General features: G+C 39.2%; 1 non-coding gene across 1 annotated transcript; it reads left to right on the top strand.

Moving 5' to 3' along the window:
• Positions 1–653: 653 nt before the first annotated feature.
• Positions 654–759, top strand: LOC118480772. The gene has a single exon (XR_004863749.1). It is a non-coding gene; the product is annotated as a small nucleolar RNA R71 (small nucleolar RNA).
• Positions 760–19,206: the final 18,447 nt, after the last annotated feature.

Consider the following 19,206-nt stretch of genomic DNA (forward strand, 5'->3'; position numbering starts at 1 on the left):
CATCACTCGTTCCACCACTAGTACTTGAGGAGTTCCCTTGCTGAGTACCCGGATTATATGGGCCCTGATTTTGGTAATTACCTTGCAAGTAATTACCTTGACGACTCTGATACTGCTGGCCTCCTTGCATAGGTACCTGATAATAAGGGTTCATTTGATTAGCAAAATTACCGTAATTAAAATTGGGGTGGTTTCGCAAACCTGGATGATATGTATTCGATTTCATATCATATTGCTTTCGTTCACAATAGATTTGATTCACTTCATCAGTCTGACCACCCAGTACAGCACATTCTCCAACTTGATGCCCTAACTCTCCACACTCAGTACACACCGAAAACGTATTGGTGGTTTTAACTTCAGCTCCCTTTCCCAACTTAATCTGAGCTACCTGTCGCTCTAATAGCAAATTCTGTTGTTTCAATTTCTCAACCCGTTCTTCAGCTTCATAATCAACTGATCTCGCCGATGCTGATCTCGCTCTCCTGCTAGACTGTGCCTGCCTTTTAGAAGTGGCACTCTGTCTCTCCAAATATGCCCAATCTGCAGCTTCTGTATTCGTGAGAAACGTACCATTACTGATGGCTATGAGATCTCTTACATCATCAGGAAGTAGCCCATCGTAGAACGCTTTAATCAATTCCCATGTCTGAATGCCATGGTGGGGGCATTTCCTAAGCAACTCCTTAAACCTTTTAAATGCCTCATGGAACGCTTCCCCTGAATGCTGTTGGAAGGCTCTGATTGCATCCCGAGCTTCACTGGTTCTATTCATGGTGTAATATTCTTCCAAGAACACCAGCTGCATCTCTTGCCAAGTGTATATACTACCTGGAGGTAGTGTCGCGAACCATTGTCGAGCTTTGTCTTTCAAGGTGAACTGAAACAACATCAACTTAACTTCATCTTTTGTAAACCCCGGAACCCCAATTGTTTGGCAAATTGAATCAAAACTTGCAATGTGCAAGTATGGTTCTTCGGTCCTTTTTCCATAAAACTCGGGCAAATGGCCTAAGTATTGAGGCCTTACCTCAAAAGGTCGGTTATTATTTCCAATCGGTGTCACTATAGCCGACGAGTTCGGTGCTACAACTGGTCGACAATGACCTTCAACGCCTTGAATTGGTGCCCCTTGAATGACTTGTGGGACACCATCCACAAACTGTATCTGATCGCCCCCAACCCGATTATTAGCTCTTTGATTCCCCGCATTGAATTGCGGGACTCCATGTTGAACTTGATTCTGTGGAATCGGGCGCAGGATGTGATTTCTTTGATTGACCTGTTGTTGTACTGGATAGCCTTGATTCACATTGTACCCCTCATCGTATCTGTAACCAGCATATCTCCCATTGTACTGATTTTGGTAATCATCCTCCTCCCAACCAGATTCCCAAGTATGAACACTACCTTCTCTGTGTTGGAAACCTTCATCATACCCGTGTTGATGCTGTGGTTGATTAAGGCGAGTGATTTCCCCATGTCGAAGATTAAGATTTCCAGGTTGGTGTTGTGGGCCTAGGTTGAATTGTGGAAATGGTTGTGGTGGTGGTTGATTTTGGTTTTGATTATTGGGCTGGTTTTGGTTTTGGTTTTGAGGGATTGGTGGATCTGGAATAGGTGGGATTGGTTCGTTTTGTGCTTGGTTTTGTGGCTCTTGGTCAGCCATCTCATGAGCTGCTTGTTCAAGATCTTGAGCAACTATTGATGACTGAGCTTTAGCTTTCACTGCTGAGCGTAGAAGAACGAGATTCTGTCGAGCAGTCTTTTCGATTTCTGGATCAAATAAGAGCGGTGATGATTTCTTTGAAAACATGGTATGCATGCAACACGAGAATCACCTGCACACAGACAAACAAGAAACCGAGCGTAATACGGAACAAAACAAATAAAAGACAAACAAAAAGAAATATTTTTGGTTTTTCTGGTTTTTCTAATTTTTAGGTTTTTTGAATTTTTTAATAAAAACAACTAACTAACACTAAGCGCACCGATTCCCCGGCAACGGCGCCATTTTGATCGATGTCGTAAGGTCGGTCAAAAATAAAGTTAAAAGTGTCCTATTCACCTTTTACTAGTAAAGGGCAAGTAGGGTGTCGAATCCACGGGGAATTAGTGGAAAGTGTAAAAGTTCGTTGCTTCAATTATCATCTAATGTTAAACTAATTACTTTTTGCAATTTGAGAATGATTGTGAAAACAAATGTAAATTAGAGTGTAAACAATTATGGGAAAAGGAACCAGTCTCCGGGTTTTCAGGTTATGCAGAAAATCAGTTTACTTAGTTACTACCAGTTGGAAATCACATAGACATGATTTGAAAACTTGTTTTGATAAATAATTAACAGATAATATATTTGATTGCAATGATCCACGATCGAAACCGAAAGATTGATGCAAATGAATAGTAATCCAATCAATTACCAATTTTAGATTTCATAAACATTAACCAGTTCAATGATTAAAGGTTTAAAACAATGACATCCTAGAATTTAATCCCGGTTGTTGATGAACAAACCAAATAATTGATGAACAAAAATGAATACGATAATCAAATACTGTTTAACCAAAACAAAAACAATAGGAACGACTAACCGACGGTTTAACCGAATCCTAATCCAAAAAGTCGTAACATACGCAAACCAATGTTTCGTACATAAACCCTATTCCCGGAGATGGTCACGGGAAACCTAGCCGCTCATGATGTGCGAACAATCCTCCATAGCTTGAGAGAGAGTTGAGGTTATGATGATGTGATGATTGATAGGTGATGTGCGATGATGTATGGTGATGAGTGATGATATTTTTTAAGCTCCCTTTTAGTCGATGGCTGCTAAAAGTTGTGTCCCTCGATAAATCTTTTAATTAGGGTTTTAATACCCTTTAATCGGCCCACAAAAAAAACCACACGTGCAGCCCTCAGTATTGTTGTTTGTAACCGTAGGCCCCATGTCCATATCGTAAGCTGCATGTGGATGTGACTGTTAATTTATGTGAAGCCATGCACTATAAACCGTAAGTCCCATAGTTGACCCGTAAGCCTTGAATTGAGGCTGCTGTGCACTTTTGACTTTGCATGTGTTGTTCTTTTCTAAAAGCCACTTCCCTCCAAATGTCATCAAAGATGCTGATGATGTTTACAATGATGATGGGATTTTGTGGTTTTGCCCCAACAGTCCATGTGTATGATGATCAAGATGATGTTGTTCATTATAGAACAATCATGACCTCCACCCAAATGTTCCTAAAAATCCACCAGCCAATTGATGATGATATGACTTATATAATGGTCCAATGAGAAATCCCTTTAATGTATTCATGATGTTCAATTTTGTTCACAAGATCACGTGAGTTATCAATGGTGAAATCTCATGAGTTTTCTTATTAATAAATTCCCCACTAGAAGCCCGATCATGAGATTGTTGACTCTTTACATGGATCCCCTCATATTCACGTGTACATGATGCTTCTTGTGATGTGATGATGAACGATTTTTTTAATGGTTAAATATATTAATCAAACCTCCATCTCAAAGCCTGCTAAAAAGTACCTTGATATTGCCGGGCCCCAAGTCAAGCTTTTATATCTCTTGCACATTAGAGATGGTTTATGATCCGAAACACATCCCGAACATCGCCGTTTGCTGCATTTATCAACGCTGGACGCTTCACTTCATCTCTAACCCAGTTAACTTCTCCGAGTTAAGCAGTTTAACCTGCACAACCACAATTTCTTGTAGTTAACTTATTCAATGCATATAATTATTTAAAACTAAACAAAACACACAAGATATACACTTTAAAGCTCGGGTTTCACCCTCTCCATCAGCTATCTTGAATATAAAGTCACCCTCGAATATGAAGGATGTTCAGCGGTTAACAGGACGAGTGGCAGCCTTGAATAGGTTTATTTCAAGATCCTCGGAAAAATGTAAAGAATTCTATGATATCCTGAAAAAGAATAAGAAATTTGAATGGGGCGAGAAGCATGAAGCGGCCCTGCAGGATTTGAAACAGTATCTCTCAACCGCGCCTCTATTGATGAAGCCTGAGGATGGTGAACCACTATCACTGTATCTTGCAGTATCAGGGAATGCAGTAAGTGCAGTACTCGTAAAGGATCACGAAGGTCAGCAGTATCCTGTTTATTATGTTAGCAAAAGTTTGTTGAATGCTGAAACTAGATATTCTCACCTAGAAAAGCTAATATTGGCTCTAGTAATGGGATCAACAAAGCTTAGACATTATTTTGAAACGCATAGGATTCATGTTAAAACTAATTATCCTGTTAAGAATGTGCTTAGAAAACCGGAGATGTCAGGTAGAATGGTTAAGTGGACGGTAAAGTTAAGTGCCTATGATTTAATATATGAACCTAGAAGTGCAATAAAGTCTCAGGCCCTAGCAGACTTTGTGGCTGATTTCAGTAGTGATATTCAAAATGAAGTAGACCTAGAAGTGCAACAACTAGGAGAAAACTTAGAATCCTGGATATTATATACTGATGGTGCATCTAATGTAAGGGGTGTAGGTTTAGGTATACTACTAAAATCGCCACAGGGGGACATAATACCCCAGGCTGTTAGATGTGAATTCCCTGCTACTAACAATGAGGCAGAGTATGAAGCTTTAATTGCAGGACTAGAATTGGCTAAGAATATGAATATCAAGAATTTGCAAGTATATGTTGATTCCTTGTTAATTACTAATCATTTTAATGGATCCTATGCAGTCAAGGGTGAGAAACTAATTGAATACCTTGGTATTCTTAAAAAATTAGCAGGATATTTTGATATTTTTACACTTGAACAGGTACCAAGAGAGGATAACGCCGAAGCAGACGCATTGGCAAACTTGGGATCATCAATCAGGATACCAGAAGGGACCCCAATACCGATATTACATATCCTGTATCCTGCAATGGATCCTCAGGATAAAGAAGTAGCAGGTATTCAGAATCCTGGAGCGGTGTATCCTGAAGAGGATCCTAAATCCTGGACGACTCCAATCATGAGATATCTCAAGGAATGACATATCCCCGAAGATGAAAATCCTAAGGCATTTAGGATGAAGGTATCACAATTCACTATAATAAATAATATTTTATATAAGAAATCTCTTGCAGGACCATACTTGAGATGCTTGGAGGATCCTGAAGCCAAAGAAGTACTTCGGGATATACATGAAGGGGATTGTGGTAACCATACTGGGGGCAGGTCATTATTCTCAAAAGTATTAAGGACATGATATTATTGGCCAACAATGAGAAAAGATGCCGCAGAGTATGCTCGGAGATGTGATGCGTGTCAAAGACATAGTAACATATTGCATCAGCCCGCTGAACCGTTATATCCTATTGTTTCCCCTTGGCCATTTATGAAGTGGGGCATGGATATAGTAGGAAAGTTACCAAAAGCCCCGGGAGGAAAAGTTTTTATGCTAGCAATGACGGACTATTTCTCTAAGTGGGTCGAAGCGGAAGCATTTGTTCAAGTTAGAGACCAAGAAGTTGTATCCTTCATAAAGAGGAATATCCTGACCAGATTTGGAGTACCAGCCGAAATAATCTGTGACAATGGTTCTCAGTTTATAAGCAAGAGAACTACTGACTTTTGTAAGAATTGGGGAATCAAAATGGTAACATCTACTCCAGTACATCCTCAGGCGAATGGACAAGCAGAATCCTCAAACAAGATAATTGTCAATAACTTAAAGAAAATGCTTGGAGCCAAAAAAGGAAGATGGGCAGAAGAATTACCCTTTGTTTTATGGGCTGATAGGACAACAGTAAAGAATGCAACGGGCCAAACCCCATTTTCCTTGGTATTTGGAGCAGAAGCAATGATTCCGACGGAAATGACAATACCCACTGCAAGATTCCCTAAGTGATCCTGAGCAGAATCCTGAAGCCTTGAGTCAGGATTTAGACACTGTAGATGAGAAAAGAGATGCGGCAAAGCTAAGGATGGCAGCATATCAACAGAGAATATCCAGGGCATATAACAAGAACATTAGGACCAGAAGATTTAAGGTTGGAGATTGGGTGCTAAGAAAGGCTTTTCAGAATACTACTAATCCTGCCAATTGCAAGTTAGCCCCAAAATGGGAAGGACCATACGAAGTTGAATCAGAAGCAGGAAAAGGAGCATACAGACTCAAGAATATGGAGGGGGATATTCTACCGAGGTCTTGGAATGCTATACACCTCAAGCTCTATTTCAAGTGAGTTTAGAATTTAATTTCTAACTCAGGATGGTATGAATTCTACCTTTTTTAAATATGTCTGGTTTAGTTTATTCTTTGTAACCCAATACTGACTTAAGCATCGGAGGGGTGTTAGCCAAGCTAACACCCACCTTAGTTTACAATTGTTTTGCAAGATATGTTTCAGGATGCAGCTCCAGGATATGTACTCAGGATAACTCGAAAGATTAGAGGATTGGCCCCCTCTCTCACGTTTAAGGGATACTGATCCCTTCACAGGTTTAAAGGTATTCACCTTTCTTCCGAATTAGGTTTAAACACCCCGCCTGGAGCGCAAGTTATTCAGGGATAGTTCAAGGTGGCAGGACCAGTCCATGTAAAAGTGGCTGACAATTTCGTTACTGTTGGCTATATCCTGAATCCTAAAGGTATATGAGGATTGATCACCCTCTCTCACGAAAGGGTATTTTCATACTCTCTAAGGTTTAAATGGTTTCACCTTTCTAAGTCTTGGAGTTTATACACTCCTGCCTGTAGCGCATGAAAATTGGGATTTTCCCCAGGATACAAGGGATTTACCTCCAGTACATCCTTGGGTTTTGCCATTGGGACGTAAAAATTTGCCTAAACAATGGAAACTGACGTTCAGAAGATTTCTAAAGTATTTGAAGGCATTGTACATAGGGGACATTCCCACCAAGGTGGTGGTGTAAAGCTAAAAGGATGGGACTTGGAACTAATGCGCTGAGTACCTTGAACAAGGGACATCTTTATGGGAAGAATTGCAAAGGGACTGAAGTGTGGTAATAGGTTTATACCCTATTTCTGGTATGATCTTTCCTTTGTAAATATCGTTCATGTTTTTAGTAACATTATGTTTTATAAAAGGACAAGTATCCTGATATATTCTCAAAGTCTTTTTCAGAATATCTGATTAGGGTGTTTGAAACTAGTGATAGTTTGGAACTTTGATCATTTAAACATTATTGAAAACTGGTTGTTAATCAAAAACTTTCTACAAAGTTGAAGGGATGTTTGGAAGTTCTATCTAATAAAAAGTTTTACAGTATATCATTGAGCATACTGATCAGGATATCTTATAAGATAATAGTATGACATTTTTTGCAAAGCTAAGAGTTACACTAAGTAATGCAAGGTAACAGAAAATAAGTCAAAAGATAGTTATATTATTAACAAGTCAAAAGTTGTGCTTTTGGCTTCATCTCAAACCGAGGCCCATCCGCCAAAAGCACGATTAGTTTTTTCCATACTTATGTAACGGTTGCATGGTGTATTTCAAAACAGGACCTGTCTACCTACAACCGTTATCACATTCAAAACAAGTTATACTAATTGATGACCAAGGGCTTCGTCCTAAAACCTAGGACCCATCCACCTTTGGTCATCTCATTATTCTAGTGCAGGAAATGTAAATTGTTCGAAGACAGGAAAAGTAAATTGTTTATGCAACCACAACCATGAAATTAAAAAGTGGGCTCCGGCCTCGGCACATACATCCATCATCGCCCACATTGCTGCGCTTAGGGGGCAACTCCCTCTTCCATCATATCCTCTCCAGCAGCATCTCCACCAGCATTCTTTATAGCACCAGCATCGTCTACCTTCTCGGTCACCTTAGCGGGTTACTCTGCAGCAGGTTTTGAGGGGGGCTCCATAGGATTTCCACCAAGATCCTTCAGTTTCATCTCCTAGACGTTGATATTCCATGAAGGGCATTCGAAGCCCAAAGCCCTGGCCTCATATGCCATTTTTAGCCTGGCCTGGAGGAGGGAGATGACAACTGAATTCTTAAGGCTCTCCCGGTACGAAGCCATATCCTGCTCATGTTGAACCTAGGCCGCGTCGTACTTAGCTTGAGCCTCTTGGGTGATCTTCTGGATGGTAGACTGGTGGTCTTGAGTCATAGCCTTGTACTTGGCTTCGTAATGTTCCGATTTGGCGGTGGCGATTGCTGCTTGATCGGTGATGGTAGCCTCAGCTTTCTTCAGGTTGCTCTCTAACATGACGTTCGAGCCACATGCGTCCTCGTAGAGGAATACCAGGCGTTCGAGGCCCTGTAAGGTAGGTAAACAGGTATCAGCCTAGACTAACATTTGTAATTAGCATATGATGCAGGATATAAGCCGGAATACTAACCTGGTTAAGGAAACCTGTCATGAATTTGCTGGAATCCATGAACCCGTGATCCTCAAATGGGAATACATGGGGAGTAGTAGGATGATCTGCTTCCTTCCTCTTCCGGGAGCTGGAGGCCCGAGTCCTGGACGCTGGAGGAGCTTTGGGAGCGATGGTAGTCTTTGAGCTGTTGGGCTTTGGAGTGTTAGTTGGCTTTGGGTTAATTTCTTGTTTGATGGGTGCAAGGCTGGAATAACTATCCAACTCATTAAGTTGGAAGCCTTCAAGGTTGATGACCGGCACTGTGTCAAGGGAGAAGTGTTCAATTTATGTCATTTATATCTTATAGTCAATTTGCTTACCTATACTTACCAGACATTTCTGAACTAGATTTCTGACTTGAGTTTGTGAGAGACAGGGAGAAGGTTCTTTCGGCGGCAGGAAGTCGGTAAATCTCTCTGATCCTGGGTTATGATTCTGCACTTGGGGGTGCTAGGTCTCTGAAATTCGCTGCATGAAAATTAGGATATCAGTCAGAATACAGTTAACAATATATTTGGGGATGCTCCTAAAACCCTAGATCCTACCCTTGGTTAGCCATCTAACTGGCAAGTCGAGACCCCCGTCAATGGAGTCCCTCTTTACGAAAAAGAACTTTCGTTGCCACTGATCTTCGTTCTTGGTGGCTTTAAGGATTAGGGGATTTTTGGAAGTGGAAAACAAGAGAAAACGGCTATTTCCATGAGATCTCAATCGATATGCTATTGGAAGGTCTTCGATACACAAGTCAGGGCAATGACGAGATTTGATTTGGTCAAGCACCATCAAAACCCGCCAGACCATTGGCATGGTTTGAGCATAACTAAGGCCGGTGAGCTCGAAGAAACGAGAGATGAAGGGTGGAAATGGGTACCGGAGTCCTAAAGAAAAGGGGTAGGCAAAGAAGCAAACCCACTCATCTGATGACGCGTCTGATCGGACCTCCCGATCAAAAGGGCGAATGACTGTTCCGATGGGAAAAGCGCCGGAATCCTTCAGAGCGGCGATATCGGCATTGTTAAAGGAGCAGATCTCTTTTTCTGGTTCTCGTATGAAGTTTTGGCTCACGAGGGTTGGGATCGGCTCGTTTGAGTGAGATCTTGTTCGTGATGCCATGGGAAATATCAAGCAAATTACAAGAAATTCAAAGAAAGTAGAGGATGAGAGAGAGGACGAATACCTGAAAATTGCTTGGAGAGAAGTGATAATAATGTGAGATATCTCAGCTAATTATAGGCTGGATATAGCGGGTGAAGAGTAAAAGAAGCGTGGAAAGTTGCACAAAGTCATCTCAAACGTCATTTCATTTTAATTGCCTCGGTTTGCGAGATAAGATCTTTGAAATATATCCGTTGGATTGGTAAACCAACGGATATATTTGGGGACAATTGTTATGGGTCATTTTCTAAGCATACATATCCTGACCAATATCCTGCCTTTGTTTGATTGTTTGTGACTAGGATGCAGGAAGAGGATATTGCTAACATCTTGGGTAATATCCTGAGATTTATTAATTAACCACGTGCAGGTTGAAGGTTGAGACTTACTAACGGTCGAGAGGACTTCTTCTCCTCAAGACTCGGACGAGTTTGTTGAAGAAGAGACGTTGAGCCCGAAAGACCAGGTCTACAACGTTCGATGAAGGAATATTCGGTGGATCCCGCAAGTTTAGGATAGTTAGTTAGTTTATCTATACTATAAATAGATGTGGCGGATCAGTTTAAGGCACACAATCTTTTCACCAACACTCTCGTACACTCTTGCTCTCTAGATTACTGCAGTCACCACACTTGTATCCAACTCACGTTGTAACACTTAGTTGATCCGCACCACATCCTACACTGTATCCTGATATTTGAAGTAATAGAAGAACAAGGCAGCTGCGATTGTCAGCTCCCGAGGTTTTATGCCGGTGATCTAAATTGATCAAGGGCTTTCCTCGTACATCTCGTGTCATTTACTTTACTTTTATGCTCATTGTTTGATCACAGATACAACTCTATATCCTGAGCCGTATCCTGAAACTGTTTTTGCAAATAACTCACTTAACATATTTTTTAACACATTCTCTTAGCACACTACCTCACTTAACTAATTTGATCACTAAATTTCTTCGGTAATTTTTGACCAAAACAATATATATATATATATATATATATATATATATTTGTTTGTTTTTTTTCATATTTTATTATTATACAAAACACCTATTCTACAGTTAACCGCCTTCAAAAGTGAAATTCCTTTTCATCGTACTTCCAGGAGAGGTTCTCACCCACCGATCGGATCCTGTTCCCTGCGTCCACCAATTCTTCGCCGTAGCGTCGTAGCTCAACAACATTTTCTGGGTTCATGGGTGGAAAAGTGGCAGGGTCCGGTTCAAACTGTGGGTAATAAGGGTTTGGATTGTTCGTGAGGTTTTGAAAATGCCAATCATTAGTCCACCACTCCTCAATTGGATCAGGCAGGGGTTGTAGGATGGCAATAGGTTCAGGGATGGCAGGTTCTAGGTTTATAGGAAGTTCGTTTTGAACGGGAATGTTAACAAGGTTTTCATCAGCTGGGCCAAAAAGGTCGCAGTTTGCCAGCTTCCTGTCTAGTTCCTCCCAGGGTGGTAAGGTTGGAGCCTGTCCAAAGCTTTCTCCCACAATCTCTTTTCCTTTTGGTTCGACGGTTTTCTTCACTTTTTGAGCTGCATGTTTCTTCTTTCTCCCCCTTTTCCAGTCTAAAAGCCTCCTTCTCTTCTTTGCTTTGGGTTTTTCCTGGGCTTGGAACACCATTGGTTTATCTGTCTCAGCCTAGTACCCGGTCTGGTTCTCGGTAGCCTCCATGTCAGTGGAATGTATCGAGAAGTTTTGGAGAGCCTCTGATAATTCAATCATACTGTTAGTCACACATAAGGAAACACAAAAGTTCCAAATTAAATTTTATTTATTGCAATTAGATTTCACAGAAGTATCAAATTCCGAACTAAAATTTAAGTATTTTTCAAATACTTAATTTGCTTAAACCAGTGGCTCTGATACCACCTTTTCTGTCACGGCCCCAACCCGTTTTGCCCGGTTCGGATGCCGAGGGACAGAAACCCATGGTATCGGTATTTATGTTGGCAAGGGAAATTTCATCAGGACCGTTTGTCAGAAAATAATATCAGAGTTTTAAAGAAAACACCAAATTATTTTATTATAAGTTTCGGGACAAACCCCGTATTTTACAAGAAAGGAATTTCACTGGGAAATCCCCAGATTACAGAAAACATGTTTATTTCTATTTACTGGGACACTTTATTTAAGCTGCAGTGCCATGCGGCACTTTTCCTTTTCTTCACACTAAATCACCTGAAACATGTTTTAAAAAGATTTGATCAGCGAAAAATACTGGCGAGTGCATTCCAATTATACAAAAGACACATTGTTATAATATACAGTATTAAGAGCTATTACAATGTTTATATCAACCAATTACCCCAAATCGGTATTTGTCACTCAACCGGATCTGTGACTATGGTCATATTACACATTGGCTAACTCGTTGTCCAATGGTGAAGATTATCAAGTAGTGTATACAAAACCCCACATACCGGCAGTAATTGTAGATCATAGAGACTTAATCACTATAATTATAACTTTGAAAACAAGTAGGGTTTTGAAAGTAATTTGGTAAAAAGAGAATGACTCACATTGCAAATTTAAACGGTCAAGCTTGCCTACTGTTTAAGCTGGTAAACCTAGTAAATATACAATGCAAACGAAACTAGGATAGTAACTTAATTCAACATTTACAATAATTCACGAGATCGAAACCCTCACGATGAATGACAAAGTATAGCCCAATGTAGGCAGCACTTAAACATCAATCGGATTGGTTTTAATCGATCAGATATTGTATCAGAGTAGTGATCGAGTTATTACCCTGTTATCGTAGCAGAGTTTCGAGACTCGGGTTGTATTTTTTTGAAGGAAACAGGGAATATATCAACGTTACGAACGAATTTATACGTCGTAACAAGCAAACGGTTCAAGTGCCAACCCCTGGGATTTATACTGAGTTTGTGTCCCTCTTGCGTGTCGCGCCGGCTACCTTGGTCCCTGGCGCGTGTCGCGACGGCTACCCTTTTAGGCTAAGGTAGCCTTGTGTCGTTTATAGCCTGGGCGTGTTGTCACAATTCAAAAATACGTGTTCTATATCAGTTTCGTGAGGCAAAAAAATCAATTAGGGGAAACCCCCCCCCCTTGAGTTTTAGGGGGCCTGTTGCTGGTTGCGTCCGATTTTCAAATTTCGGGTCGCACCGCACCACTTGGGGGTCTTATTTAGGGTTTCTTAGTGTGCCTTTTAGGAATGGAAATTTGCGAGGTTGTTACATAAGCCGAGAAATGGACACGCTAAATTTGATGTAAATGAACCCTTTGATATGGGTCAAAAGTTTAGAAAAATGATTTTGTATAATTTGCTTAAATGCGCATGCTTGAAACATTGACAACTAGCATGAGCGCGCGCAAACCATGTGATGGGAGAGAAACGCTAACGCTTCATAAGCCCGGGATGGGTAAAAATTTTTAGAAACGATGTTTGATAACAATCATGTAGTGTACCTTAAAATTAAACGGGTCGAATAATAAAAAGGGGGGATTTATAAGACATTCGCTTATAAACCAGGTACCAATACGAATGAAAATGGTAAACAGGTCCGTATTTTAATTACGGACACGTAGGAAAAAGAATTACGTAAAATGGACATGTAGAACGAAAGTTATGAAGTTTTAAAGTTGAGTTTTGGTCAAAAAGACTTAGCTGGGCAAATGCAGCACCAAGAAACAACCTTTCTGTTGAAAAAAGAGTGTAACGTCGCACGACACCCTCCTATTAATATCGTCGCATCACGCGACAGAGGTCGCGGCCCACGACAGATCGATGGTAACATCCTCGCGGCCCGCGAGGGCCCAAAAAGCTGCAATTTGTTTGAATTTTGTTTGTTTAATTCATGGTACTTGTTTTTAAGCAATCAAAACTAACTCCTATATTGGTTTTGAATTTAGGTGATCATAGTGAGCTCCCGGATGAAGATCAAACAATTATCAAGAACCGAACACATATCTCAAAGCTTCCGCAACGATCTTATTTGTTCTAGTTAAAAAGTGGATATTGTAAACACTTAGAATTATATTTTGGAATGTTTTTAATCATGTAAGAATGTTAACTTGGAAAAGTTTTTGAAAGGTCGCATTTTCATATAAAAATGCGTATTTAATACTTTAATCGTGATAATTTGAGACGGGTCTTACACTACCTCCACAAGAAAGAAATTTGTATCCCCTACGGGCGCTTGAACACTAGTTTCAATCTTAAGATACTTATCCCTAGTTATGTCTATATACCTCCTAGGAACCCCTCTACTCTCTAGGCTATCCCAAATCAATTTACGTGATACACTATCATATACCTTTTCAAGGTCAATGAACACCATATGCAGATCCCCTTCTTCTCCCTGTATTTCTCCATCAATCTCCTTAGAATGTGTATCACTTCCGTAGTCGACCGCCCTGGCATGAAACCAAACTAGTTTACCGTAACCTGGGTTTCCCTTCTAAGTCTAGTCGCAATTATCCTCTCCCAAAATTTCATAGCATGGCTTAGCAACTTTATCCATCTATAATTCCCACAACATTAGGCGTCTCCTTTGTTCTTATATAAAGGCACTACGACACTACTTCTACATTGATCGAGCATTCTTCCAGATTTGAAAATAAGATTGAACAAATTAGTTAGTCATTGGACTTCTTCATTTCCTGAACACTTCCACACCTCAATTGGTATGTTGTCCGTTCCAACTGCCTTAGCCTTTCCCATCTTTCAAAGTGTTATTTTCACCTCTCCCTCCGTGATACGTACGTCGACAATAACAATTATTCTGTTGTCGTCTTTGAGTAATAGAGTTACCATTTACTTGTTGGTAATCCCTCCCATTGTAGAAAAGATTGTGGAAGTAAGCTTTCCTTCTCAGTTTATTCTCATGTTCCTTGAATAAAACACGTCAATCCTCTCCCTTTATAAACTTCACTATCCCTAGATCCTGCCTCCTATGCTCCCTGGCTTTGGCAATCTTGAACATAACATGCTTGCCATCCTTCGTATGTAGGTGTCCATACATCTTCTTATATGCAATGCTCTTTGCCTCTGTCACTGCCTTCTTCGCCTCCCTCTTGACCATTTTGTATCTCTTCCTCAATCTAGGTCTCTCCTCCTCGTCCGTGCACCTCAAAAGCTCCCTAAAACTCCCTTGCTTGTCCTTTATTTTGGTTTGTACATCCTCACTCTACCACCAGGACTCCTTATACCCGCCTGCCTTTCCTGTTGTGACTCCAAGCGTCTTTTTCGCTACTTGAGTAATAGTGGTCGCCATAGCCTCCCAAACTTGGCTTGTGTCCCCATCCAGTTGAGCTGATGTCGTCGAGATAACCTCCTCTTTGAACACTGCAATCTTTTCGCCGCTCAAATTTCCCCATCAAATCCTAGGTTGTATTTTCCCCTCCCCTTTAGTTAGCTTTCCTTTCATAATTATATCCGCTACCAGTAGACGACGATGTAAAGAAAAAAAAAACGAACAAAAGTGAATCAACAAGTAATTATATGTATTATCTATATGAACTAAATATATACATGTATTTTTAATAGGAAAACATAGAAATTATTTAACTCAATTTCGAATGATGGATTGGTTCAAAATTCATAGGTTGAATTTGATTCAAATTCAAATTCGGAACTCGGTTTGGATAATCAACCATTATACTTTTTTTATTAACAAACTCATTATAAACTTTTTCCTTTTTTGTTTTTCTCAATCAACTTGTTCTAATATTATCTTATTTCATGTTGTAAATTTATTTCTTATGCTTCTTTTAAATTTTATTGTACATGGCTTCTTTAATCATCAAACATACTTAAATGAACTTATTCAAATTTGAACAACCGATTTGAATTCACGTTTCAATCAATCAAGTAAAATATAAACTAAAAGAATATGCGAAATAAGTTTAACTTATTAGAAAAAAAAGAAAAAAAATATAGTTGGTTAACTAAGAAAACGATAACGGCTGATCATTTGTACCGAATTCCGAATTTCGCTTTGAATCAAATTCAACCTATGAATTTCGAACCGATCTCGTTATTCAAAAGTCGTGTTATAGAATTTTTGTTTTTTGGTTATAAAAATACATGTATGTTGTTTCTGTTTAGTTTATGTATGTACTAGGTTATAACCCCGTGTATTACACGGGTTGAGTAAATAAATTTATGTACTAAATAATAAAACATTATGTAGGTCCCCTTGATGTATGGATCTTTAACAGAATCGTCTTTCCAATCAAGAGTGCGGAATCCTCTTGATCAGAATTAACAGAAAACGTGTAGAAACAGAAATCAGCAATCACTTTCAAACCGGGTTTTCTATTGATTATCAATCACAAGGAATTACAATCAATCCAAAACCCTAACCACTATCAAATTCGTCCAAGCCTATGCTCTCACGAAAATACTCTCTCACACAACTGTTTTGGCTTGATTAACCTAAACCCTAATGTCTAACCTTGTTTATATAACACAAGGTTTACAATGGGCTAGGTTTACACTCTTGGGCTGCGAATTGGACAGGCCCAATTCGCCCCCATCACCCAATTCTTTGGGTTTAGTTAGCCCAAACATTACAACTAACTATTACAAAGCTAAACCCGCTAACCGTTTATCGTTTAACTAATTACAAGATATCCAAAGACCAAATCTAAGATGTTGTCACAAATATGCACCAACAAACTCCCCCTTAACAATAGCTTCATAAAAACTTTGTCTTGAGTCAAAACTTTGTCTTCGGTCTTCTTGCAATCTTCAAGTAGTCTTGCACTGTCTTTGGTCTTTGGATAGCTTCAGCTTCAATAGCTTCTGTCAGCAACATACTGTCAGCAACAGACTCCCCCTAAGCTGATGCATCCAATCACCAAATCTTCAACACGTTAGCGTTTGAGTAAACTCCAGTTCAGCATTTGCACAGCAATCTTCAAACTCGTCAATCTTGTCTGCAATATAGAAAGGAGGTTCTACCATGCATCCAATCAAACTCTCATCTTCACACTTCACAGCAACTTCTCAGCAACAAACTGCTTCAATCTGTATACTATAAAACAGACATCTCGAGAAACCAAAAGAATTTATCAACAACAGTTAAATAAATTATTATTTTTCAAGAGATAGTTAAACTGTATTACATATTAAGCATTTCCAATTTCATCATCAACACGCAAAACTTTTGTTCAACACACAAGAACCTGTCTGATTTAAAATTTTGAACTTACTTTCTAACACCGTCTCCCCCTATCAGTAACAATTCCTCCAAGAATAACAGTTTTCCGTACATTAAGAATTTTAAACAGAAAAAGACACTATTTTTGGATTTTTATATTTTCTGAAAGCAAGTAAATAACAAAAACAATAAACACTCTATTTTTGTGAGAATCACTGGTAAGAAGATCATATCAGCACAATCAAACTGTTTCACACAATTAGATTATTCTTAATGTTTTAGCGAAAAGCAGTTCAAGACGATTACCAGTATGTTTGTCCTCTTAAACAAAATGCATGAACATTTCAAGTACCATTACCATATGATACGTTAAGGTAATTTTATGTCTGATATATTAATGTGTCCCACTTCAGGATATACCCCCGCGATCAAGGTATGCACAAAGATTCATCGTAGTAGGTGAGTATACTGATATCATCCTTCAAGATATCCTGACTGTGTCTAGTTCTGCATATAATCTGTTTTATCATGTTGTAATTGCTTAACTATGAACACCCAAATAAATACTAATCAAATCCTGGAAATATAAACAACACACTCTATCATGCAAGTATCTTCCCTACCACATATTTCACAAGTCCAATCCAGATTTCTGAAATCTTAACTGGGAATAGGTTGAGAAGAGAACAGAATAGATCTTTAGTAGAGATGGTATAATATACAGATCAAATGAGATTTTCTCAATTTGATATAGGTTTCTTGGGTTTCTTTTGGGCACTAGAGGGCCTCTTTCGGGTGTATTAGATCTATAGCGCGACAACGTACAGCTAGGTCAGCATGTATCTGGATGCAGCAGAAGCTGTCGTTGCCTAGCACCTCTAGGTCAGCATATATCTGGATGCAGCAGAGGAGGTACACGACTTTTTTCAGAGAAGATTTCAGAATCAGATCAAAATTGTGTGTATCGGGAAACTATACAGACATTCAAATAGAAATGAGCTAATTCCAAGTGACTTTTTTTCCAGGGGTCATGTACAACTTTAGTTCTGAACAGACAGACATCCAAGATATCCCAGATGAAATAACAGTATAAAGACCCAAAACTTCAGATTTTGGCAATCTATCAACGCAAGAATTAAGGTCATTAAACCATACACCACTGATGTGTTCCCCACTCATATTCAGTTCATTTATGTTTATATCACATTGGTAAGTTGATTATTTCATGCTTTTGCCTACTGGTACATCATATGATGAAGCTGCTATCACACTTAAGCAATTTAGGTTCAACTTCAGTGTGACAGTCTAACTTGCTGATGTACTATCATTTCTTCTTTTGCACACAGTGATAACTCAATTTTTGATTTTTCTATTTTTTTATGTTTTTGATTTTTCAATTTTTTTTTATTTTTGATTTTTAAGAAAAACAGTAAACTATTTACAAAATTCTTATGAAAAACCAATTATTCAGGATTCCTCATCCCGTTGAGTTCGACTAAATGTTCAAAGCGAGCCCTGTCAAAAGCTTTAGTATAAAGATCTGCCAAGTTATCTTCTGTATCGACTCAGCACTTTGAACTTCAATTTAAATCATTTAATATATATATATATATATCAACAATCTCACATCCCCCGTCATGTGCCTAGAGCAGCCACTATCAACATAAGTTGATAATCCTCCTTAGCAGCTCCTGCACACACTAACTTAAGAAATTAGTTAGATTGGGGGAACCAAGCCTTAATGGTCTTGGGTCGTCCAAATTCACCAACTATTGGAACATCCATCCAATATCCATTACTCCTAACTGGAGTCTTGGATCTCAGACCTATTGATGGAATTTGATTTTGATTTCCACTAGGTCTTTGGTCCTGAGGGTTCCTATATACATTTGGACAATTTGACCTTTGGAAGTTTTGATTTTGAAACCAAGAAGCATTATTGTTGTAATTTCTAAAGCCATTGTTATAAAAAGTTCGACAACCATTATTTTGGTATCGATTTTGATATTGACATTGACTTCTGAAATTATTAGAATTAAAATTGTTCATTCTTGGTGAACTGCTTCTAGGTCTCTGAAATCTGCCTGGTGGAGATCTAGGCTGAAATCTAGGTTGATTTCTTTGAAAACGAGGAACTTGTGGAGTTCCTGTTCCAGCCTTATCTACACCAACAGCAACATTTTGTGGTTGCTTAGGAGCAGATTTCTTTGGAGAATTTGACCCTTTCTCCTCACTATCACCTTCCTTCTGTGGTAATTTCCCTCTCTGTTTGTCACTCATTTGTGCTTCACTATTTTTGTTAGGACAGCAGCTGGCTACATGTCCCTTTATGTGACACCGAAAGCATGATCTCCTTTTCAAAGACTTCTTTGCTGGAGTCTCTGAGGTAGATCCCTTATCAGATGGTGATGATGCCTTGGAAGAATTTTGTTCAGTTTGCTTAAGTTCAGATTTTTCTTTGTTTTTATTTTTAGCAAACTCTACATTTGATTCTCTTTCAATAACAGCGGTTTCATTTTTCATATCACTACCTTGAACA

Source organism: Helianthus annuus, chromosome 7, assembly GCF_002127325.2.
Source record: "Helianthus annuus cultivar XRQ/B chromosome 7, HanXRQr2.0-SUNRISE, whole genome shotgun sequence".
In the NCBI taxonomy this organism is placed as follows: Eukaryota; Viridiplantae; Streptophyta; class Magnoliopsida; order Asterales; family Asteraceae; genus Helianthus; species Helianthus annuus.